The sequence below is a fragment of the Carettochelys insculpta genome, chromosome 6 (genome assembly GCF_033958435.1).
Source record: "Carettochelys insculpta isolate YL-2023 chromosome 6, ASM3395843v1, whole genome shotgun sequence".
NCBI classification, from domain to species: domain Eukaryota; kingdom Metazoa; phylum Chordata; order Testudines; family Carettochelyidae; genus Carettochelys; species Carettochelys insculpta.
The window spans coordinates 14,617,063-14,642,290 of record NC_134142.1 but is presented as its reverse complement, the minus strand read 5'-3'; the positions used below and the strand labels follow the sequence as shown (position 1 = coordinate 14,642,290).

The 25,228-nt window shown below is 42.8% G+C and overlaps 1 long non-coding RNA gene across 2 annotated transcripts in view; it reads right to left on the bottom strand.

Moving 5' to 3' along the window:
* LOC142015245 (uncharacterized) overlaps positions 1–24,857 on the bottom strand; it is a 32,653-nt gene extending 7,796 nt beyond the window's left edge. Inside the window, exons 1-5 of one of the 2 annotated variants that reach the window (XR_012646108.1) lie at positions 24,784–24,857; positions 19,445–19,660; positions 11,562–11,623; positions 5,717–5,883; positions 4,773–4,910 (exon numbers count right to left, since the gene is read on the bottom strand). This is a non-coding gene — a long non-coding RNA (uncharacterized LOC142015245). The remainder of the gene's footprint in view (positions 1–4,772; positions 4,911–5,716; positions 5,884–11,561; positions 11,624–19,444; positions 19,661–24,783) is intronic. The other variant, XR_012646109.1, reaches the window with a different exon arrangement.
* Positions 24,858–25,228: the final 371 nt, after the last annotated feature.

Sequence of the window (25,228 nt, the reverse complement as noted above, 5' to 3'; positions counted from 1 at the left end):
ATTCCCATGAGGAAAACAGAAAGGAGCATAAACGCTGTTAAATGTAAAAACATAATAAAAATCACCAAAAAGAAATTTAAAGAACAGCCAATAATACTTAATAAATAATAGCAAAATATTTTTAGGTACATCAGAAGCAGGAGGCCCCCTAAAAAACCAGTGGGGCACTGGGTAATCAAGATGGTAAGGGAGCACTCAAAGACAAGAAGGCCACTGAGGATAAACTAAACAAATTCTTTGCTTTAGTCTTCACAGCTGAGGATGTTAGGGAGATTCCCAAACCTGAGCCAGTCTTTTTAGCTGACACATCTGAGGAATTGTCCTAGATTGAGGACATTAGAGGAAGTTTTGGAACAAACTGATAAACTTAATAGTAACAAGTCACCAGAACCAGATGACATTTACCCAACAGTTCTGAAAGAACTCAAATGTGAAATTGCGGAACTGTTAACTGTGGTTGGTAACTTACTCTTTAAGTCAGCTTCTGTACCTAATGACTTGAAGATAAGCTAATGTGATGTCAATATTTAAAGAGGGCTCTAGAAGAAATACTGGCAACTACAGACCAGTAAGTCTAACATCACTACTGGGCAAATTAATTGAAACTGTAGTAAATAATATAATTGTCAGACATATAGATGAACATAATATGTCTGGGGAAAAGTCAGCAAGGTTTCTGTAGAGGGAAATCATGCCATACTGATCTACTAGAATTCTTTGACAGAGTCAATAAGGATGCGGACAAGGGGGACCCAGTGGCTATAGTATAATTAGATTTCCAGAAAGCCTTTGACAAAGTCCCTCACCAAAGGCTCTTAAGTAGAGTAAGTTGTCATGGGGTAAGAGGGAAGGTCCTCTCATGGACTGATAACTGGTGAAAAGACAGGAAACAAAGGGTAGAAATAAATTGTAAGTTTTCAGTATGGAGCGTGGGAACTAATGGCATCCCCCAAGGGTCTGTATGGGGACCAATTCTATGAAACATATTTATAAGAAGTGATCTGGAGAAAGGGTAAACAGTAAGATGGCAAAATATGCAAATGATACGAAACTGCTCAAGATGGTTAAGAACAAAGCAGACTGTGAAGAGCTTCAAACATATCTCACCAAATGAAGTGATTGGGTCACAAAATAGCAAATGAAATGCAATGTTGATAAATGTAAAGTAATCCACATTGGAAAAAATAGTCACATATATCCATACAAAATGATGGGGACTAATTTAGCTATAACCATTCAAGAGAGAGATCTTGGCATCATTGTGGGTATTTCTCTGAAAACAGCCACTCAATGTGCAACAGCAATCAAAAGTAAACAATGTTAGGAATCATTTAAAAAAGGATAGAGAATAAGACAGAGAATAACTTATTGCCTCTGTGAAAACCCATGAAATGCCCACTTCTTGAATAATGTGTACAAATGTAGTTGCCTCTTCTCAAAAAAAAATATATTGGCTTTGGAAAAGATTCAGAAAAGGGCAACAAAATTTATTAGGAGTTTGGAACACGTGCCATATGAAGAAAGATTAAAAAGACTGGGATTTTTCATCTTAGGAAAGACGAGACAATGGGGGGGATAGAGGTCTGTAAAACTGACAGGTATGGAAAAAGTGAATAAGGAAAAGTTATTTATTTTTTTCCCTATAACAGAAGAACTAGGGGGTCACCAATTGAACTTTATTGGTAGCAGGTTTAAAATTAATAAAAGGAAGTTTTTCTTCGCAGCACACAGTAGGCCTGTGAAACTCCTTGTCAGAGGATGTTGTGAAGAAGGGGATTTTAACAGTGTTCAAAAGAGAACTAGATACATTCATAGAGGTTAGGTCCATCAACAGCTATTAGCCAGGATGGGTTGGAATGGTGTCCGTAGCCTCTGTTTGTCAGAGGTTGGAAATGGCTGATTGGAGAGGGATCACTTGATCCTGTTCTATTCACTCCCTCTGGGGCATCTGGCATTAGCCACAGTTGGAAGACAGGGTACTGGGCTAGATGGACCTATGGTCTGACCCATTATGGCCGTTCTTATGTTCTTTTTAGGTGGACTTTCCCATCTTCACAGAGAGGGACAACAATGCAGGAGGAAGAATCCTCTGAAACTGCCTACTAAGCCTGGAGAATAGGTTTATTTATTTCTGGAGAGAGTCACTGTCTTAAGAAGAAAAACACCAATGACAGTAAGTAGTGGGATAGGCACCCCATTGCCCTGCACTTTGTATATTAATTTATATCAAGTTTCTGAAACAGAACACGGTGAGCACACTTAGATGACTCAAACTTCTTAAAAAAGTCACTCTATTCCTATACAGAACAAGACTACACATCATATATGTGACTATGCTCACTTTTTCATCGCATTAGGCACAGAATATTCTAGTGTTTCAGCAACTTCCTTTAGGCAGCCTAAAATATCCCAGTTTCTCCTTTTATCAATCCAAATATTTCCTTAATAACTACAAAATATGTTTATGACAATAATACCATCCTGAATAGAGTTTGCTCTATGTTTAGAGGACACACAGCCCACTGGAGTGAGCATTCAGGGTGATGAGCAATGTTTAGAGAGAAGACACTCTCAAAACTAGGTGTCAATATTAATTACACTTGAGTGTTTCCTGAGAAACTAATTCAAAATACTAGAGTCCTGTGTATCAGGACATGGTAGGTGAATTATATATGCATATCCCAGTGTATCAATCTATGGTTTCTTTATAATTGGAAGTTATAATATCAGAGAACTTCACTAGGTGCAAGCATATGACCTGCAGGAAACCAGATGTATGACTTTCTGCCAGTAGGGCAGCAGCATGGAGAAGAGACCTATGGTCAGTGATGCCCCGGTACTGGTCTTTCCACCGTAGCCACGAAGAAACAAGAAGAGTGCATTCTGGGAAAGCCTTGGGGGTTAATATCTTGTGCTCTGAATCAATGTTACCCCAAATCTTTTCCCTCCATGTGTGGATTTCCACCGTCTATGGGCAGAATAAATTTTATGTGCACTGAAGTATGTGTGGATGTGCATCGACAGCAGAAACAAACAAACAAACAAACCGAACTAGCTGAGGGAGCTCTGCTAATCAGCTGGGTGGCATTTGAATTTTTCCTGATTAGCTGCACAACTGCACGGTTTGCAGGGAACATAAAGCCAGGCCTGAGAAAAGGCGTCTGGACTAGAGGTTTTTGGCTTTGGGAGCTTTATTTGATATTCCTTGTCTAGTAATCTCTCCACTGAATTACAGCTCAGTTCTTATTTACACTAAAGCCAGGTCTACAAGAGAGGAAAAATTGATTCAAGATACATAACTCCAGCTATGAGAACTGCATAGCTGGTGTCAACTTATCTTAACATTGATTTTTGCCACCTTCCCCACAGCCGGAGGTCAACTGAAGAAACTCTGCCATCGACCTCCCTTACTCCTTGTAACTGTGAGGAGTAATGGGGTCAATAGCAGCGCTCTGGTCATGCAATTTAGCATGACCCTACTAAGTGCGATGAATTGAAACCCAGAAGGTTAACTATCAGCGTGTCCATCTTCCACTAAGTATGCACTCCTTAATGCCAGTCTAGCAGCAAAAAGGAAGTTCGGTTGAAGTAAATCTCAGGCCCTATAATACCAGAAAAAAAATTCTCCACCCTGAAAAAAGGCACACGAAAGTCACTCCTGAACCAGAACCAGTAACACCAGCACATTTTTAAAAAATTATTTAAGAAATGCACCACTGTCTTTTGAATAAGCATTTGTTACCTTACAAAGAGTGCCTCACAAAGTTCCCTGGATTTTTATTGTGGAAAAAAAGACCATTTTAATATTCAGACATTCCACATATTCCACAGTACAGTGGAAAGGGACCTAAGGGTTATGGTGGATGAAAGGCTGGGTATGAGTAAACAGTGTGACCTTGTAGCCAGGAAGGCTAACGGCATATTAGGGTGCATTGAGAGGAGCATTTCAAGCAGATCTAGAGAAGTGGTGTTCCTTTTATTTGGCACTGGTGAGGCCACATCTGGAATATTGTGTCCAGTTTTGGTTCTCCCGGTATAAAAATGATGTGGATGTGCTGGAGCAGGTTCAGCAGAGGGCAACAAAAATGATTAAGGGGCTGGAACCCATGACCTATGAGGAGAGGCTGAGGGATTTGGGCTTGTTTAGCTTACAGAAGAGAAGACTGAGGAGTGATTCAATAGCAGCCTTCAATTTCCTGAAGGGGAGCTCTAAAGAGGACGGTGAGAAACTGTTCTCAGTGGTGTCAGATGGCAGAACAAGGAGTAATGGTCTGAAGTTTCAGAGGGAGAGGTGTAGGTTGGATTTTAGGAAAAACTACTTCACCAGGAGGGTGGTGAAGCACTGGAATGCGTTGCCTAGAGACAGGGTGGATTCTCCATCCCTAGAGGTTTTTAAGTCCTGACTTGACAAGGTCCTGGCTTTGATGACTTAGCTGGGGTTGATCCTGCTTGAAGCAGAGGGCTGGAGTACATGACCTCCTGAGGTCTCTTCCAGCCCTATGATTATATGATCATATTTTAATAAATACCCAATGGCATACAGAGACACAGAATGTTGACATACTTTTAAAATAAATATGTTTACATGGTCAACATGAAAATAATTCGCCTTCAGAATAAATTATTTACTCTAAAGGCCAATTGGAATGGGTTTGGTGTATGAAAAAACCTCCCATGTCCATAGTCCCAAAGCAAGAACAGCGCTGCTGAAGAGGTTTAAAGTTTGTAATTAAAAGCATTTTAAATTAAACAATTGATACTATTGCACATACCAGTCAAAATTTGAATTCAGATTTCTGGGTTGCTTCTACAGCAACCAATGCAAACTCCATCTCTCACTGCAGTGAGGTATCTTCTTGGGAAGCATCCACTCTTGATCCACAATAGGTATTTTAGCTCACCTTTAATCACTGCACAGGTAACAAACAGAAGAGTAGAAAGTTCAAGGAGTCAGTGTTCAGATTTGGGTTACATTTAGGGTGGGAAGTCAGAGTTGAGGTTTGAGGCCAAACTGAAGCTTGGGGTTTACAGTGAAATTCAATCCTGAAATCACAGTAGTGAAAATTTTGTGTGATTAGCAGTTCTATTCATTGCTGACCTCTGTATCTTGGCAATCTTGCAGCATCTACAGTGCTTACAAGATTTCTGATCTCTGGCCTCACCTGCATCAGTTTGGGAAAAATTAGTGCATGGTAGTTTTGAGCATAATCAGCTAAAATTTTAAAACACACCACTATCAACGAAAATAAAAAAAATTAAAAAATAAGGAGCAGCTTTGGAACTGGGTTTTCGAATATGGAATCCTACCCCCAGTCATTTAATTTGCTAGGGAATTCAGAACTGAGATTCCAGTTCATCCTATATCTAAGGAGAACAAACAAGCAGAACAAAGAACTTACAGCTTTTAAGGCCAAAAGGGACTGTTATGATCATCTGACCTGTATAAAACAGGTTCTAGATAAAAAGCAACAGCTAAGGGAGACCAACAAAATGAGAGGTATTGATGAGGAAATAATAGGATTTATTCTCTTCTAGTTGATTTGGGAAGTTGTTTTATACAACTCACCAAACCAACAGTGGTAGGAGCATGCCAGATCACTCATCAAATTTGCATTCCTGGTGTAAAAAGACTTGATTCCAATTTGGAGTTGTACTTACAACAGATCACAATGTAAAACTCTCCCCACCCCACAAAATATCTGTAGTATGGATTCACCTTTCACTTGTCTCCAGTGCAGCCCAGCTAGAAGGGTTTTCTGTGTGCCTTCATGCATCTGCTCAGCCTGTGGAGCTCAATCAAGTGTCAGAAGGATGCTTGTGAACTTGCTAGAATAAATGGCCCAGCTCTAACTTCACTGTGTAATTTCAGGGTGTCCTTCAGCCCTGGGAAGGAAAGGATGGAAACTTTAAAACAACAAAGTGCAATAAAAAGAAGACTGTGTTGTGTAACTTTACAGCACGTGAAGACTCTGAACAAGAAGCCTAATCAGGAGGCATCAAGAAACTACTTATTAACTCTGCTTTGAGTTATTCCTCCTGAAATAAAATAAAACAACATTCATTCTGTCAACAGTTCTATCTATAGTATAATCCGTACATGAACTAATCTGTCCAGCTTGACTCCTCTAGCAAAACATGTTACAAACCTGATTCTCAGCTGTTTGAATCAATCATCCATTTCCAGAACACATTGGTCAACATCCCTGGAACCTAATATATTTTTATTACACCAGGAAAGCTGGTGGCAGAGCACTAGGTTATGAAGTATTTGTCTATTAACTGTGCAGTTTCATAGGAACCATTCCCTGTTCCCAAGGTTACATTCAACATGCCTGACCTGGAATAAAGCAATCAATCAAATCTCAGCCTTCCTAATAGGGAGAGTATATGTAGCATGTGTTGCTGTTTCAGGAATTAAGTAAACAGAAGGGATCCCTGCATGAAGCTGGATTTTGAATAGGCAGTCTGAGATGCTGCAGTTGGGAGAATACTTTAAAATAAAGGAAGACAGTGATATAAACTAACAGACTGAAGGAAACACACATGACTAGCTAGACAAGACTGCATCACAAGCGTAAACTGCCTTGAAAAATATTAGATAAATACTATCTGCCAATATCCTACCATCAGCATCTTTGGTACAGGGAGGCTGCAGCAAGTGTTGAATTCCTATCCTTCAAAAAGCCAGTTCTGATAGCTAGCAGCTACATAATGTACTTCTGTAGGCCTCAGTATTATAGTTGGAGCACCTTACAATCTTTACTAATTAACTTGCTTCATCAACTTATCCTAGTAGTGACAGATAACCCAGCTCCCCATTTTTCCTCTTTCCCTCCCCTCCTTGCTATATAAACACTGAGTTCTAATGGTCATCTACTCCAATTATCTGAGGAAGTAGGTCTTAACCATGACAGTTCATTATCTAATAAATCTGTTTGTCTTTCAGGTGTGACAGGAGTACTTGTTATCTGTGAATCTTTACTAAAGTAATCCTCACAAGACACCTGTGAGGTAAGGAAGAGTTGGTGTCCATATTTTACAGATGGGGAACAAAGTGCCAGGAGATTAAATGATCTGCCCAAGGTTACACAGGAAATTTGTGGCAGAAAAAGGAACTATACCTAGGTCTCCTGAGCCCCAGGGGAGCACTCTTGCCAGTCTACAACCTTTTCCTTCTACTGCATGACTGCCAAAACGCATCTGAGAGAAAATAGAACCTGAAAGAAGTGTGTGCAAAAGTTGTTTGAAAACTGGGTCATGAACATTATCACTAAGGGGCCCCCAAAAACAATTCATCAGAAGACAGGAGACCACACTTACATAGGCTACTAAAAATGCACCATTAATTGCAGGCACCTATATTTTGGCACAGGCATCTGCAGTTGGGCTTCCTAACTGGGCAGTCTAACCTGGGGGCAGATGTGCAGTTTATGCATTTGGTTTGTGCAGAGCTCTGCCTGCTCAAAAGAGACCTCTTCCAGTGTTGTAGGCACAGTTAAGGAGACCCACTGACAATTTAAACCCAACACCTATGTTCTTCCCTACGAGCCCTTACATCAGCAAATTGGCATCATACAAAAGAAGAGAACCAAATGCAGGGGTAAGACAGACAGTAGTCACCTAACTGAACATGAGCTCCTCCTGCAGGTATGTAGCTAAAAGGGCTAGTACATTCCTTGGAAGTAGGAATACAGAAATATCAAATAGCACCAGGCTCTCTGCATAGGGCTATAATGGGACCATAACTGAATACTGTGTCCAGTGATGATGTCTACTCTTCTAAAGGGATGCTCAAAAGTTGGAATGACTCAGAAAAGGAAAAGTTCCAAGAAGGTTTGGAGGTCTCGAAAGCATGCCATACAGCGAAAAGGCTTCAAAGCTCATTCTATGCACTTATCCAAGAAAAGACAAAGAAGTGACTTGATTGCCTTCTACAATACCTACATTAAGACCAGATTTCTGATGGCAAACAGCTTTGTACCTAGCTGAAAAAGGAATAGGGAGAGCCAATGAGTGGAATTTGAGGCTGGACACATTCAGGAAAAACAATGCATTATATATATATATTTTAAACAGTGAGGTAGTTAACCACTGAAACAGCATATGTAGAGCAGCGGTGGGTTTGCCATCTCTCTAAGTCAAGACTGCATGTCTGTTAGAAAGTCATGCTGAAGTGCAAACAGAAGATTTGGGCTTGATGCAGGAATCTCTGAAGTTCTGTTGTCTGTTTTATAGGTCAGGCTAGATGATGATGACAGTTCTTTTTGGCATATAATTCAAAGATAGGCTGAAGGACATTTGAGAGAGCAAATATATATTCAGTTAAGAGCCACTTAAAATGAAAGACACCAGGTGAAGCCAGTCAAGAGCAACTGGTGCACTTTGTAGACTAGCCACTGAGCCAGAAAGGTCCATGCCTAGAAGGGCCCTGGCTAATTGGTAGGCCCTGGTCAATTTGGCACATCCACATTCTAAACCACTCTTCCCACCTGCCACTCCTGCTGGAGAGGAGGGTCAGGTCATGGGGGCTTATCCTATTTTGCCTGCTGGCACTCTTGCTAGGGAAGCCCTGGGCCCCAGCCCTGCTGCACAGCAGGAGCATGTGTGGCGGGGGGGTGGGGGCAGGGGAGAGAGAAATGCAGGCAGAAGGAAGGAGGGAGGGGCCCCCCACTTGTTCTGGCCCAGGGCCCCACCAAAATCTTAATCCGCCTCTGCAGCTGCATACACATCTAAAAGTCACACAGAAAAAGGAGAACAATTACAATGGGCAGTAAGCGACTAAACCTTGTTTTGAAAACAATGTCACCTGACATAGAGAAAACACGGTAGGTAAATAAGAAATTCTATGCACCAGAAGTTGCCTTCAGGCCAAATGATCTTATCTCATTGTTTTGTTTCAGGGCTCAAGCTAATGAGAATCTAAAAGTTGTTTAGCCCTATTGTAAAATAAAGCCCCCGGAATTGTGTGTTCCTGACAACTCAGAAGAACTCTGAACAAGACTGCTGTATCAGCTGTAAGATAGGCATATTCACACTTTAAGGGAATGAATTTTAAATGTATTGGTAAGTACCATTACTGTGTTTTGGAGGAGTCTCTCTCAGAGGAACCCATGAACAAAATCAGCATCAGCAACAGCACTTCTCACTTTCTTCTTTTATTTTAGCAAGAGCTCTAACAGCAGCTAGAGTTAAGGATGTCCAGGGGATTCCATTATTCTCTGTTGATTTCAATCATGCCTAGCTTTCTTAAAAGTCTTGCCTCAGAGCAGAACTGTTTCCATCCTGGCCTCTGGGTGAAAATGAGTATTTCTATGTGTCTTACCCATGAAAGCTCATTACCTAAAAAATTAATGTGTTAGTTTTTAAGGTGCTACAGGACTGTGTGATTTCTGTAAAGGTTGGGTAAACATACTTCTACCAGTTTTGAGAGGAGAAGGAGAGAGAGAGAGGAGTACTTTCCCCCTCGCTAATAAAGATTTTTTCTGATGTTTTTACGACTACTGCTAAAATGTCTAGGATTAGAAAACTGGGAATTGGTAGAGAGACCAACCTTGCTGAGACGTACACCTCTGAGAATTGTGGTGAAAGCTGGCTGAGTTGTGAAGCTTTGAAAAAAAGTAGATTTTGCACACATTTTTAATGACATCAGTGTTTTTACAATCAATCTCCAAGCACTCAGAAGGAAGGCAGGCAGTCTGGGCTTAAATTCATTGTAATTCGATACGGTAGGAAATGTGTAGCGATATGTGACAACAAATGCCTCTTCTAAATGCACATAGAACCAGGTCTGACAATGGGGGCAGTTGCCCCTCAGCATTTCATAAGTTCTTGGGGCTCCGGCCACTGCCACTGCTACTTTGGCAATGGGACCATCACCAGGACCACTTGAAATACCACAGCAGTGCTGCCCCAGCTGTCGCAGGGGGAAGGGGAGGGATGGGGCAGTGCCATAGTCTGGTAGGGTTGATGGTTGACTGCTCTTGGCCCCGCCACTTCTGGAAAAAGGAGCTGGGTCCACCCCCTGCCTTGCCCTGGTGACCATGGCAGCTGTTGGTACCCTACATAGAACTTCTTACAAGTGGAGGTAAATTTCCTGAAAAAACACTATTAGACAAGGCTCTAGAGCAGTGTTTCTTAAACTATGGTCCACAGAACACTGGTGTTCCATGAACAATCACAGGTGTGCCATGAGCATCTGACACTTTTTTGATCTCATACACTGAGGGTATATTTTCTGTTATTAAAACTAGATACAATATTACTGCTTCATTGCTATGATACCTGATTAAATTATTTCATTTTGTTTTTGCTGTATGTGTTGCTGGCTGTTTGTGTCTGACAACACCCCTCTCCCTCCTTTTTTTTTTTTTTTTTTTTTTTTTTTTTTTTTTTTTAAATAAAGCAAATTTTCAGAGGTGTTCCTCATTAAAAATACTATGGTTTGGTATTCCATAGTGTCAAAAAGTTTAAGAAACACTGCTCCACATTGATGTCCAATTGCAAGATTCTAAGGAAAATAGTGAGAAAAAGGAAGAGAATTAAAGGGAAAATAACAGGGAAAGAATGAAATTCCTACATGCTATACTTTTTAAAAAAATGTTAACTATTTATCTGTAAGGCTACCTAGTAGCCTCCTACATTGAATAATGTAATTTCAAGGAAGTTAATGCAAATAATCATAATTTTAATAACTGGGCCTATAGCTATTGGAAGACAAAACAAAAACAAAATACAAAGGAGCCTCTTAACAAGTTTTTTGATTTCATGAGAATACCATAGACAAACACACAGATAATTAATTAGTTTAGGATTACATAAGCCCTATTCATTTACCAAGAAGGGACAGAAGGGGTAATTTACTACACAATTACATAGTTCTGCCTCCATGAAACATTGTAAAGAGGAGGTGGTGAGTGCTCCAAGTCAAAGCTGGACCGGGAAAAGCTTCCCACCTGTCCCCCGAGGGCACCTCTTTGCACGAGAATCTCAGGCAAGGAGTTGAACTCCACTCCCCACCTCATTCATCCACTAACAAATGAGATTCTTTGGAAACTCACTCTCTCAACCCACATTATTGAAAGCACCAAAAAGGAAGCTAAGAAACACAAATGCCACGTCACCACCAGGGCTTTGTTTGCTTGGGCATCAAGAAAGAATCAGCTAATATCTACCATATGAGTCATTTTACCTAGGTTTTTGTAAAGGCACACACAGCCTTGCCCTTTGGCAGCACCTTACTTCCAAGAATCTCGGAGCACCTTAGAAACGTTAAGCCTTGCAACATTCCTGTGAAGTAGCTGACAAACATAATTATTTTGTAAATAATGACATGGAGACAGATTTAGAACATAACATAAGAACGGCCATGCTGAGTCAGACCACAGGTCCATCTAGCCCAGCATCCTGTCTTGACACGTGGTCAATTCCAGGTGCCCCAGATGGAGTGAACAGAACAGGCAGTCACTGAGTGATCCCTCTCCGGTCATCCATTTCCAGCCTCTGACAAGCAACTAGGGACACCATTCCTACCCATCCTGGCTAATATTCATTGATGGACCTACCTCCCTGACGTCCTGGTCTTCACAACATCCTTTGGCAAGGAGTTCCACAGGCCTACTGTGTGCTGCATGAAAAAAAACTTCCTGTTATTAGTTTTAAAACAGCTACCCATTAATTTCTTTTGGTGACCCTCTAGTTCTTATGTTACGCTCTTATTTTGTAAGTGATTTGGCCAAGTTAGTGGTAGAAACCTAGATAGTGTGGTTCCTTTGCTTTAATCGTAAGATATCACTGTCTCTCACGTCTCAGACATGTTTTTCTTGAATGGGTCACACCTCTCAACCAATGTTCCCTCTCATATCTTCCATCCAGATGTAGATTTCTTCTTCCCCATCCACGGGCAGAATAATTTTATTTTATGTAAACCAGCAGTAGAATCAAATTTGTTTATCATAAGGACAGCCATACTGAGTCAAATGAATGATCCACCTACCCCAGTATCTTGTCTTCCATCCGTGGCCAATGCCAGGTGCTTCAGAGGGAGTGAACAGAACAGGGAAGTTCAGTGGATTTGCAGACTGAGTGTATTAAAGCCATGAGGGGATCCTTGCTTTCTTCCTTTCTTCCTCACAAGCTTCCCATCGTCATCTCAGGAGCTCTGTGTGACCTAAATCTCCTCCCTTCATTCTGCCCTAGTCACAGACCCCCAAATGGTTGGGTGTGGCCCCCCTCCCTGCTTGAAAAGTCAGCCACTTACTGTCAGAAACACTGGAAAGGATATTTCTAGCAGCTTCCTTTTCAACAGGAAAGTGCAGCAAAAGCAATCCTTTTCTGAATGGCATCCTAAAACATTGTGTATGTGGGAATTCAGTGTGAATCGGCCTACAAATTTCACAGGAAAGACAAATGAAAATACACCCCCTACTTCAAGTTTAGGCCAGTTTGGTATGGTATGGTACGGTACTCAAGCTTCCAGTGAGGGCAAGTGGGTGACTGGAAAATAGCAAACCTATTTAACAGTGGCTTTTACTGGTAGGTTTGAATGCATGTGAGTTTCATTCCTGTGAAAAATGTTTAACAGCATTAAAGAGAACACTTGCAACAGAAAAGGCTTAGCACCTATGGCAACCACGTGAGCTCCCAAGGCTGCTTATTCCAGGTGCCTTAGTTAAAATCCAGTTGAACCAGCTCTAAGGATGAAAATGTAGTTGAGCTTTCATACTCATTCAGACATTAGTCTCTATCCTGAAAAAGCCAACCCGGAAGACAGTTATAGTTTTGGCATAAATCATTAGGATGCTACAAACTGCTCTGAAATCAAACTCATTTCATATACGCTTGTAAGAAGCTCTTGGGAGTTCTTTTTGGCCCCTACCAACCCATACTGGATTTGAACTACCAAAGGACAGGTAAAAACCTTTATACCCTGAGCCATCTAGTAGCTCTTCAGAGCATAATAGGGGCTTTAGGAAGTATTTACCTGCCTTCATTTGTTCCAAGACAAGTGCTTTGAAGTACAGCTAGAGAAAGAAAAAGTTGTTAGAGGTGATGAAATAATGGCACTCTCTTTGGACCATAACAAAGCTAAGAGGGAACCCACATTTGGGTGCTGGACTTAGGGAAGGGAGTCACATTCCACTTTTTATAAGGTAACTTGGAGAACTGTCAACATGTTGGCCAGGTGCTGAGGGTGAGGGGTCGGTTGTGTTATTTGGGTGGCTTTGCTTTTTGATAACAGACTGATTATTGGAAAAGTAACCCACAAACTTTTGGGGTGGAGATTATCTTCCAGTCATTTACACAAGGACACTATAGGCAAGGAGGAACAGAATAGTCAGGAAAGAGAGCGTTACTAGAGTCCATATCTTTGGCATATTCCCCATAATGAATCATTTGTGGCTGAAGTGTGTGTGTGTATATATATATATATTTTCAGCATGTAGTTCTGTGCTTTGATGAGCCTAAAGGACCCCAGAGCAAAAGTCACGTACTGCAATTAGATTTGACACTTTCATTTCACTATTTGACATTTGCTTTGGTGACCAAATGCCTCCCTGCAAGGACACACTGATCACTTCTACCCAAATCTGGGCCAGAGTTATATAAACTTCCTCACAGGGCTCTGCTAGTGCACCTCACTTCATCCTTTGTCTCAGGACCAGACTGCCAGTCACTCTACACCATACCAGCTTTCAACTGGACTGAAGTGCCCTTTAGTAGGGGTGTTGTATTTGTCATGGTAATTTGCGGGCCAAGAAGTATGGCAGCCATACTGAAGGAAAAAGATCCTGCAAATATTTTTTGGGGTATGGAGGATGTGGACTGGCAAATCTTTGACCTTATTTTCTACCCAAAATATCCTTTTGCTTTGCTACCTTTACTACCAGCATGATCCACAGTCCAAGTAACGATAGTACTTTATAGTTCTAGTAGACAATATATATAAATCAGAGTATAAATATCACCTCAGAGCCATGTGGCAGAGCAGTATGCTGTGGGGAGGCAAGGGGGGGCGTGAAATTGGAGATTAGCTAGTGACTGGACAGGGTAGGAGCAGCTCTGCATAGATGGCATGTTCAAGAGGAAGAGCACACACAAATCACAGCTGGAGAAGACCTATCAGATCGTTTACTCTAATCCACAGATGAACATGGCCTGTAGCATGTTCACAAGTGTTCTATCCTGCTCAGCCTGAAATGAATCATGACAGGCTTCCAACTATTTCCCTTGGGGAGGTTATTTCACAGCCTTGTAGGTGATATTAAGGCTCTTTTCCTCCGTCCTCAATTTTCCGTCTCCTATTAAAATGGCACTACCTCTTGAACCTACTGGGAACAATTGCTCCCCTGATGGTTACCACAGCCTTGCTGCCACCATGGAGCTAATTCATAAAGATGTCTTTTAACCTTCGATCCTCAGTTAATCCCTTCAGCCCCCCACATCTCCCAGTCATCTCTCTTGCAACCCCCCCTTTGGCTGACGAGAGAAGCTATGCTGATGGGCTACCATGTGCCACCTGCGTTTTTCCCCACTGCAGTCTATATGGTCCGCCTGCCAGGAAAATGAGAATGGGAGATCTCATTAAACACACCCGAAAGGAAAAAACAGATAAGTGGTTTGCGGTTTGTTTTTTTTTGATACTTCTCCCTCCTGCTGCTGCTCGCTTCCCTGCGCACAGCACTTTCATTCATCTTGCAAGAATTTAAGATGACTTAGCAGGACAGGAAGCATCTACAAATAAACCAGGGTGCACATTCTATTGAACAAGCTCCAACAGACTATAATGAGCAACTGCCCTCTTACCTCAAATATGATTTTCATGTAAGCAATAAGTCAGCAAGTCAGTTGATCTCTGTCTTTGCATCACAATGGCATGGGGATAACAGAGATGCCATCAGGGCTATTTTTTTCCTACCCTGGTGGGCACTAAACATTTATTCTAAGAACCTTGAAGAGCAGGGGATTTAAAAAAAAAAAAAAAATCAGTTCAGCAAACAGAACTCCATAATCTTTATGTTTCAACCTTTTTCACAGGGCATAGGAGCAGAAAGGAGTTGTTTTAATTTATATTAAGCTCTGACTCTGAAAAGTATCTACTCGGCAGTTCCAGACACAGAAACTACACTCCAGATTTCCTTTAAATTTTTCCAACAACTCAGATTAAAAATTATCAGCTGATAAAGGGAGTCTCAAAAACATTTAGCTGGAAGAAAAAGCTATCAACCTGAATGAAAGACATGTGATTTCTCCCTTCCATAGCATTCAATATTTAATCCAGTGCTAAAGAAATCTTAGAATTAGGCTATGCTTTAGCTCAGCACCCTCCTTTATGGCAGCGAGACTTGGACCCTGTATGCCCACCAGGAAAAGAGGCTGAACGTCTTCCACTTGCGCTGCGTCAGGCGCATCCTTGGAATATCATGGAAGGACAGAGTGACCAGCACCGCTGTCCTTGAGCAAGCTGGAATCCCAACCATGCACACCCTCCTCAGGCAGCGTCGACGCCGCTGGCTTGGCCACGTCCACAGGATGAATGATGGAAGGATTCCAAAAGACATCCTGTATGGTGAGCTAGCCTCTGGCAAAAGACCTCCCGGACGCCCCCAGCTGCGTTACAAAGATGTCTGCAAGAGAGACCTCAGAGAGGTAGACATCGAGCTGGACGGTTGGGAAGAACTAGCAGACGACCGCAGCAGATGGAGGCAGGGGTTACACAAGGGCCTTCAGAAGGGCGAGATGAAGATCAGACAGCTAGCAGAGGAGAAGCGAGCACACAGAAAGCACAATAAGGACTTGCCAGACACCCACTACATCTGCAAGAGATGCAGCAAGGACTGTCACTCTCATGTGGGTCTTTATAGTCACAATAGACGCTGTAAATGAAGTCCTCAATTGAAACTTTAAAGGGTGCGATCCATAGTCTATGCAGACTGAAGGATGCCTACCTACATATGATGTCTATCCTACAGCCATCAGACACACTGCAGGACTTACCTTCTAATGTGTGACCTGATACTTCTACTTCTTTCTGCCTACTACACTAGACGTCCCTGCTTCTTGTTGAATTACATATGCTTTTACTCTTAAGGGACCCTCCCAAGTGTAGGTAGGCTTCTTCTCATGTCCTCATCACAAACTATATGTTTTTCTAGAATCATGCTCGAGCGATGGCTCTTTCCCTGAGTTTAAAGCATACACAGATGACATGATGCAAATGCTGATCACAATCGAAGTACTTTGCTAGAACATCAATTTCATTCATTTTTTTATTCAAAAACTTTCCAAGTATTTAGTGACAGAGAGATAGCTGTGTTAGTCTGTATTCTATCAAAACAAAACAGCAGTCATGCAGCACTTGAAAGACTAACAAAATAATTTATTAGGTGATGAGCTTTCATGGGACAGACCCACTTCTTCAGATCATAGCCTTACCAGAACAGACTCAATATATAAAGCACAGGGGTCTAAAAAATATCAGGGCTGACAAATCAGAAAATTGTTTATCAATGTTGGCAAATCAGAAGAGCAGACGGATGGTGGGGGCGGTGTACGGTGGGGAAGTTAAGAGTTAGATAAAACATCAAAGTATGTAAAAGAGTCCTTGCAATGGGACAGGTAATTGCTGTCCATGTTCAAACCACGTGTTCATGGGTCAAATTTGAATATGAATGTTAGTTCTGAGCATTCCCTCTGTAGATGATTGTTAAAGTCCCGAACAATTTTTTACCTCTGCGCGTTATATATTGAGTCTGTTCTGGTAAGGCTATGATCTGAAGAAGTGGGTCTGTCCCACAAAAGCTCATCACCTAATAAATTATTTTGTTAGTCTTTCAAGTGCTGCATGACTGCTTTTTTTCCCCAAGTATTTGTTAGACTTTACCATTGGGAATTTGATGTTATATTATAAATTCATCAAATACAAGTCACAATGAAACACTGCAGTAGTACTGAAATAAATCAGTTGACCACGGTTGTGTCTAAATATACCCAAAACAACTTTTTTTTTTTTAAAAAGAATTATTGCTTCATGTGAATTTTGACTTTTCATTTTCTGATTCCCAAGGAAAGGAGCTTTCACAATGTTAGCGTTCTCCATGGAAAGGAAATTCCAAATTTTGACCACTTAATACCACAGAAGGGGAAAAAAGAAGCCCTAGGCCCAGATTTTTCCGTATGCCCAGGCTGCTTTGCTCCATTTTGGCAAAAAGCACATATGGGTTCAAAAAGAATTAGAGGCGTCCACGGAGAGTAGGTCCATCGACAACTATTAGTCATGATGGCCAGGCACACAACTCTGCCTTCTCTGTGTCCCTAAACTGCTCTAACTGCCAAAAGCTGGAACTGGACTATGATTCATTTGAAATTAGCCTGTTCCACTGAATGCCTCTGAAGTCTCTGCCACTGGCCACTGCTGGAAGACAGACTAGCAGTTAGACAGACCATTGGTCTAATGCAGTGGGGCTATTTTTCAAGTACACCGCTTTGGGAGGGGGAGGGCGAGGGGCGGGCAAGCAGCAGCTGTGCGTACTGCGATGCTGCTAGCTCTTTTTCCTTTCCCTTCTCAGGGAGTGAGGGGAAGTACAGAGCTTGCATACATGCCTCTTATTCCTGGTCGGTGAGGGGAGGGGGCCCAGGAGTAATTCATGCAAATCTGTGTACTGTCCCCTAGCTCCCAGCCAGTCAGGAAGAAGCAGTGTCCCAGTATGCTTGGCTGCTGCCCCCCCTGCCCTCCCAAAATGGCACCCTTGCTATTTTTAAAGGAGCTCTAAAGCCATCATTACAGGCCTTGTGCCTGGAGAAAACATTGGCCTGTATAGAGACACCATAGCAGATCTCACATCACATACAGGGGGCATGACTGGGACAGCCCTATGTTCTGTTAGTTTTAAGCTGCAGGAATTGCCCATAATGTCATAGGACTGCTCTACTTTATGCCAGCTGCCTGAGATTGTTTTAGTTTATGCCAGGGGCCAGCCTGACATACAAAAGGCCATGGCCTTGGAGCCAGCCTTAAACCCCTCTCATCCCAAGCTGCAGCTGAGCCTCACCTGGCTGCAGTTCAGGATCTTGACCATGACTAGTATTGCTAAACAAGCGACAATTGCCAAACTTTAAAATAAACCTGTGAAAATCCTACTAATTGTATTCCACAAGCTGAAGTGGCCAGTTGCTAAAAGTTCGGGAGAGCATGACAAATTCTCCTAGTACTTTCAGTGCTAGTTTGTGACATGGAGTGCCCTGTGTGATAGAGGCTAGCAGGTGGTGGCAAGGAGACAGAAAGTCTTGCTTACAAAAGTTTAAAAAATTGCAATACACCTCTAAGGGATTTCGAAGCTTATGTCTGACTTATTTTCAGGCAGACAAACTTCTAAGTGCCTGAAATCGTCTAAGGTGCCTAGCGAGCTAGACACCTAAATACCTTTGAAGAGCTCTGTTTAAGACGTTTTTGAAAACAGGATTAGGAAACCATGTTGGCTGCTTTTGAAAATTTTACCGCCAAACTTTTTGAGCCTGATTTTTGTTTTCCCAAATGAGCCTGAATTGCCACTACAGCTAATCTCTTGTTTATTTTGACAACGTAGTCATTTGGAAACATGCAAATCCAAATCAAATGTTGTTCTACCCAGGACTCATAGATAAACAGTCTATTCAAATCATGCAGCTATGATAATTGTACAACTTCTGCATATCCTGTAAAACGCTGCACACGCTCAATCCCAGCTGTCTGCAAAGGCAGCTGAGGGCACTCAGCATCTGGCAGGACTGGACCCCTCCAAGACAAGGGAAAACATTTAATTTACTGAGTTAATGAGGTCTGCTATTTTGTTGAAACAGTAGGTCTGAGTCTGAATTTTAGACCTTCTGAGTAGTGCAAAAATCAGACTATCCCCTCTATGAAAGAGAAAAGGTTTTAAAAAGCCCAAGAGTTCTTTTTACTGGCACACTTCAGGGGCTGTAGGAAGGCTATAGAATTTACATGCAAGACAAAATTAAAAACATTTTAGCCCATTTCAAAATTGTCTCTCCTGTCCCTCTCTGCACTAAAGATCATTAAAACAAATCTTTCCAAAGGCCTGACAAAACACCCCATCACCATCACCCCCCATCCTGACTGAGGTCAACAGAGAGACAACCCAGGGCTTTGATAGGAGTGGAAGTAGGGCTGATATGCCTTCTTACGTGGGGAAGAAAAACTCCCTCAGAAGCCCCGTTTGGCAGACAAGAACATGCTTAAATGCTTTCTTGAATAGGAGTGCATTTAAGCATGTGCTAAAGGACTTTGCAGAGTCAGGATCTGTTACCTTAAATTACACTAAAGGCCATGTCAGGGTTACACTGATATGTATTTTATTAAATGTCACTATTGGATGAAAGGAAAAAGGGGCAGAAACTAGTTTTCAAGCACACCCCTCCCAGACACACACACCCCTGCACTCACTCATACCCTGACATGGATGAACTCAGGCAGGTGAAGAGTTGCACAGGAACAGCAGAGGAAGCCAAGGCAGAGTGGGTCCAGTTTATCTGGCTGGAATCCCGAATCCAGGGCAGAGAGCTGATTGTATCACCCTCTTGTCAGCTTGAGTACTCAGTGCCATCCATCCTGGGTAGAGGGGAAGGGCCCAGGGCCTCCTCCTGCACATTAATGTATGCTCGACTCCTGTATTGTGAAACAACACAGCAGGTTTTATGCTAAAGACAGCAATTTTAAGAACATAAGAACATAAGAACATAAGAATGGCCATACTGGGTCAGACCAAAGGTCCATCAAGCCCAGCATCCCATCTGCCGACGGTGGCCAATGCCAGGCGCCCCAGAGAAGGAGAACAGAAGACAAGTGATTTATCTCCTGCCATCCATCTCCTGCCCTTGTTATGAAGGCTAGGGCACCATACTTTATCCCTGGCTAATAGCCATTTATGGACCTGACCTGCAAAAATTTATCAAGCTCTTTTTTAAACCCTAATAGAGTCCTGGCCTTCACAGCCGCCTCGGGCAAGGAGTTCCACAGGTTGACTGTGCGCTGTGTGAAGAAAAATTTCCTTTTATTAGTTTTGAACCCACTACCCATCAATTTCATTTGGTGTCCCCTAGTTCTTGTATTATGGGAAAAGGTAAATAATTTTTCTATATTCACTTTCTCCACACCATTCATGATTTTATATACCTCTATCATATCGCCCCTCAATCGCCTCTTTTCCAAACTGAAAAGTCCCAGTCTCTCTAGCCTCTCCCCATATGGGACCCTTTCCAAGCCCCTAATCATCTTAGTCGCCCTTTTCTGAACCTTTTCTAATGCCAATATATCTTTTTTGAGGTGAGGAGACCACATCTGCACGCAGTACTCGAGATGTGGGCGTACCATAGTTTTATATAGGGGAAGTATGATATCTTTTGTCTTATTATCGATCCCTTTTTTAATAATTCCTAACATCCTATTTGCCTTACTAACTGCCGCTGCACACTGCGTGGATGTCTTCAGAGAACTATCCACTATAACTCCAAGATCCCTTTCCTGATCTGTCGTAGCTAAATTTGACCCCATCATGTAGTACGTGTAATTTGGGTTATTTTTTCCAACATGCATTACCTTACACTTACCCACATTAAATTTCATTTGCCATTTTGCTGCCCAATCACTCAGTTTGCTGAGATCTTTTTGTAGTTCTTCACAATCCCTTTTGGTTTTGACTGTCCTGAACAACTTGGTGTCATCTGCAAACTTTGCCACCTCACTGCTTACCTCATTTTCCAGATCATTGATGAACAAGTTGAACAGGATCGGTCCCAGGACTGAGCCCTGGGGAACACCACTAGTTACCCCCCTCCATTGTGAAAATTTACCATTTATTCCCACCCTTTGTTTTCTGTCTTTTAACCAATTCCCGATCCATGAAAGGACCTTTCCTCCTATCCCATGACCGCCTAATTTACATAAAAGCCTTTGGTGTGGGACCGTGTCAAAGGCTTTCTGGAAATCTAGGTATATTATGTCCACTGGGTGCCCCTTGTCCGCATGTTTATTAACCCCTTCAAAGAATTCTAATAGATTAGACAGACACGACTTCCCTCTGCAGAAACCATGCTGACTTTTGCCCAACAATTCGTGCTCTTCTATGTGCCTTGCAATTTTACTCTTTACTAGTGTTTCTACTAATTTGCCTGGCACTGATGTTAAACTTATCGGTCTATAATTGCCAGGATCTCCTCTAGAGCCTTTTTTAAATATTGGTGTTATATTGGCCGTCTTCCAGTCATTTGGTACCAAAGTGGATTTAAAGGATAGGTTACAAACCACTGTTAATAACTCCGCAATTTCACATTTGAGTTCTTTCAGAACCCTTGGGTGAATGCCATCTGGTCCTGGGGACTTGTTACTATTCAGCTTATCAATTAATTCCAAAACCTCCTCTAATGTCACTTCAATCTGAGTGAGTTCCTCAGATTTGTCGCCTAAAAAGGCTGGCTCAGATTTAGGAACCTCTGTAACATCTTCAGCCGTGAAGACTGAAGCAAAGAAATCATTTAATCGCTCCGCAATGGCACTGTCTTCCTTGATCGCTCCTTTTATATCTTTATCATCCAAGGGCCCCACTGCTTTTTTAGCAGGCTTCCTGCTTCTAATGTATTTAAAAAACATTTTACTATTGTTTTTTGAATTTTTGGCTAGCTGTTCCTCAAACTCTTTTTTGGCTTTTCTTACTACATTATGACAGTTAATTTGGGAGTGTTTATGTTCCTTTCTATTTTCCTCACTAGGATTTGACTTCCACTTTTTAAAAGCTGCCCTTTTCTCTCTCACTGCCTTTTTAACATGGCTGTTTAGCCATGGTGGTTCTTTGTTAGGTCTCTTACTGTGTTTTTTTATTTGGGGTATACATTTAAGTTGGGCCTCTAGTATGGTGTCTTTAAACAGTTTCCATGCAGCTTCCAGGGATTTTAGTTTAATTACTCTACCTTTTAGTTTCTGTTTAACTAGCTTCCTCATTTTAGTGTAATTCCCCTTTTTGAAATTAAATGCCAGAGTGTTTGACCGCTGCGGTGTTCTTCCCAACACAGGAATATTAAAAGTTATTATATTGTGGTCACTATTTCCAAGCGGTCCAGTAACAGTTACCTCTTGGACCAGATCCTGCGTTCCAGTCAAGACTAGATCGAGAATCGACTCTCCCCTTGTGGGTTCCTGTACTAGCTGCTCCAAGAAGCAGTCATTTAAGGCATCAAGAAATTTAATCTCTGAATCCCGTCCTGAGGTGACATGCACCCAATCAATATGGGGATAATTGAAATCTCCTATTATTACTGTGTTTTTTATTTTGATAGCCTCTCTAATCTCCCTCATCATTTCAGCATCACTATCACTGTCCTGGTTAGGTGGTCGGTAATATATTCCTAATGCCATATTCATATTAGAGGAATGAATTGTTATCCATAATGATTCTATGGAACATTTTGATTCCTTTAGGATTTTTACTTCATTTGATTCTATATTATCCTTCACATATAGTACCACTCCGCCACCCGCACGACCTGTTCTGTCTTTCCGATATAATTTATATCCCGGTATGATAGTGTCCCACTGATTGTCCTCATTCCACCATGTTTCTGAGATGCCTATTATGTCAACTTCCTCCTTTGATATGAGGTACTCCAGTTCACCCATCTTATTAGACAGACTCCTAGCATTAGTGTAAAAGCATGTTAGAAAACTACCACTATTTATATGTCCGCCTTTCACAGACGTGGTGGATTTTTTTATGCACGATTGTTTCACATCTGATCTTGCCCATATATTATTTCCCACGTTCCCTATCTGACTAACTTCTAGGGAATCCCTGTCTATGGAGCCTCGTGTAAGAGAAGTCTCCGTCCGATCCAGGTGCTCCCCCGCACCAATCGGCTTTCCCCCACCTCTTAGTTTAAAAACTGCTCTATGTCCTTTTTAATGTTTAATGCCAGCAGTCTGGATCCACCTTGATTTAGGTGGAGCCCATCCTTCCTGTATAGGCTCCCCCTACCCCAAAAGTGTCCCCAGTTCCTAATAAATCTAAACCCCTCTTCCCTACACCATCGTCTCATCCACGCATTGAGACTCTGAAGTTCTGCCTGTCTATCTGGCCCTGCGCGTGGAACTGGAAGCATTTCAGAGAATGCCACCAAAGATGTTCTGGATTTCAGTCTCCTTCCTAGTAACCTAAATTTGGCCTCCAGAACATCTCTTCTACCCTTCCCTATGTCATTGGTACCAACATGTACCACGACGACCGGCTCCTCCCCAGCACTGCCCATAAGTCTGTCTAGATGCCTCGAGAGATCCGCAACCTTCGCACCAGGCAGGCAAGTCACCCTACGGTTCTCCCGGTCATCACAAACCCAACTATCTATATTTCTAATGATGGAATCCCCCACTACTAAAACCTGCTTCTTCCTAACAGCTGGCGCTCCCTCCCCCGGAGAAGTATCCTCGGCACGAGAGGATACAACATCACCCTCTGGAAGGAGGGTCCCAACTACGGGATGGTTTCCCTCTGCTCCCCTTGACTGCTCTCCTTCCCTGAGCCTTTCATCCTCCGTAACAGCCTCAGGACTGTCAGATTGGAGGTGGGACAGCCCTACTATGTCCCGGAAAGTCTCATCCACAAACACCTCTGCCTTCCTTAGCTCCTCCAGTTCAGCCACCCTGGCCTCCAAAGCACGCACTCGGTCTCTGAGGGCCAGGAGCTCCTTGCATCGAGCGCACACATACGCCACCCGCCCACAGGGTAGGTAGTCATACATACTGCACTCGACACAATAAACAGGATAGCCCCCACTCTGCTGCTGGGCTTCTGCCTCCATTTCCTACTCTAGTTATATACGAGGGTTAATTAAATGTTTCAGATAGAGGTTGTTATAAAGGATTTAGTTTAAGGGCAACAGAAGTAAGTCACTGGCTCCCTCCAAGCTCCCCCTCTAAACTCCCCTCTCCAAACTCCCTCCTGTTAGCACGCACCCTGGTTGCCAGCACCCGGTCGCAAAGCTCCCTGGTCGCTTACTAGCAGGGTTTAAGTGCTCAGCCTCCCTGATAGCTCCTCCCTCTGCCTACAGCTCAGCCAATCAGCACACAGTGTTTCAATTCAAACCTAATCAGCTTCCAACTGCCTGCCTGCCTGCCTGAGCACACGGCCCCAAGGTGCTTTAGTTTGCTCCTTCCTTCCTTCTCCTCCTCCAGGAGAGCCTCTCCAAACTCCCTCCTGTTAGCACGCACCCTGTTTGCCAGCACCCGGTCGCAAAGCTCCCTGGTCGCTTACTAGCAGGGTTTAAGTGCTCAGCCTCCCTGATAGCTCCTCCCTCTGCCTACAGCTCAGCCAATCAGCACACAGTGTTTCAATTCAAACCTAATCAGCTTCCAACTGCCTGCCTGCCTGCCTGAGCACACGGCCCCAAGGTGCTTTAGTTTGCTCCTTCCTTCCTTCTCCTCCTCCAGGAGAGCCTCTCCAAACTCCCTCCTGTTAGCACGCACCCTGTTTGCCAGCACCCGGTCGCAAAGCTCCCTGGTCGCTTACTAGCAGGGTTTAAGTGCTCAGCCTCCCTGATAGCTCCTCCCTCTGCCTACAGCTCAGCCAATCAGCACACAGTGTTTCAATTCAAACCTAATCAGCTTCCAACTGCCTGCCTGCCTGCCTGAGCACACGGCCTTTCAAACAAACAAACACACACTCAGCTCAGCACTCCAAACAAACAAACTCCAAACTCCAAACAAACACACAAGCCCAAAACCTCCAAATATAAGCAGCCACTTACCCCAAGGTGCTTTAGTTTGCTCCTTCCTTCCTTCTCCTCCTCCAGGAGAGCCTCTCCAAACTCCCTCCTGTTAGCACGCACCCTGTTTGCCAGCACCCGGTCGCAAAGCTCCCTGGTCGCTTACTAGCAGGGTTTAAGTGCTCAGCCTCCCTGATAGCTCCTCCCTCTGCCTACAGCTCAGCCAATCAGCACACAGTGTTTCAATTCAAACCTAATCAGCTTCCAACTGCCTGCCTGCCTGCCTGAGCACACGGCCCCAAGGTGCTTTAGTTTGCTCCTTCCTTCCTTCTCCTCCTCCAGGAGAGCCTCTCCAAACTCCCTCCTGTTAGCACGCACCCTGTTTGCCAGCACCCGGTCGCAAAGCTCCCTGGTCGCTTACTTTATTTCTCACCATTAAGTGGGATGTATTTCAAACAGGGAATTTCATTGAGGCCTCTTCAAATCA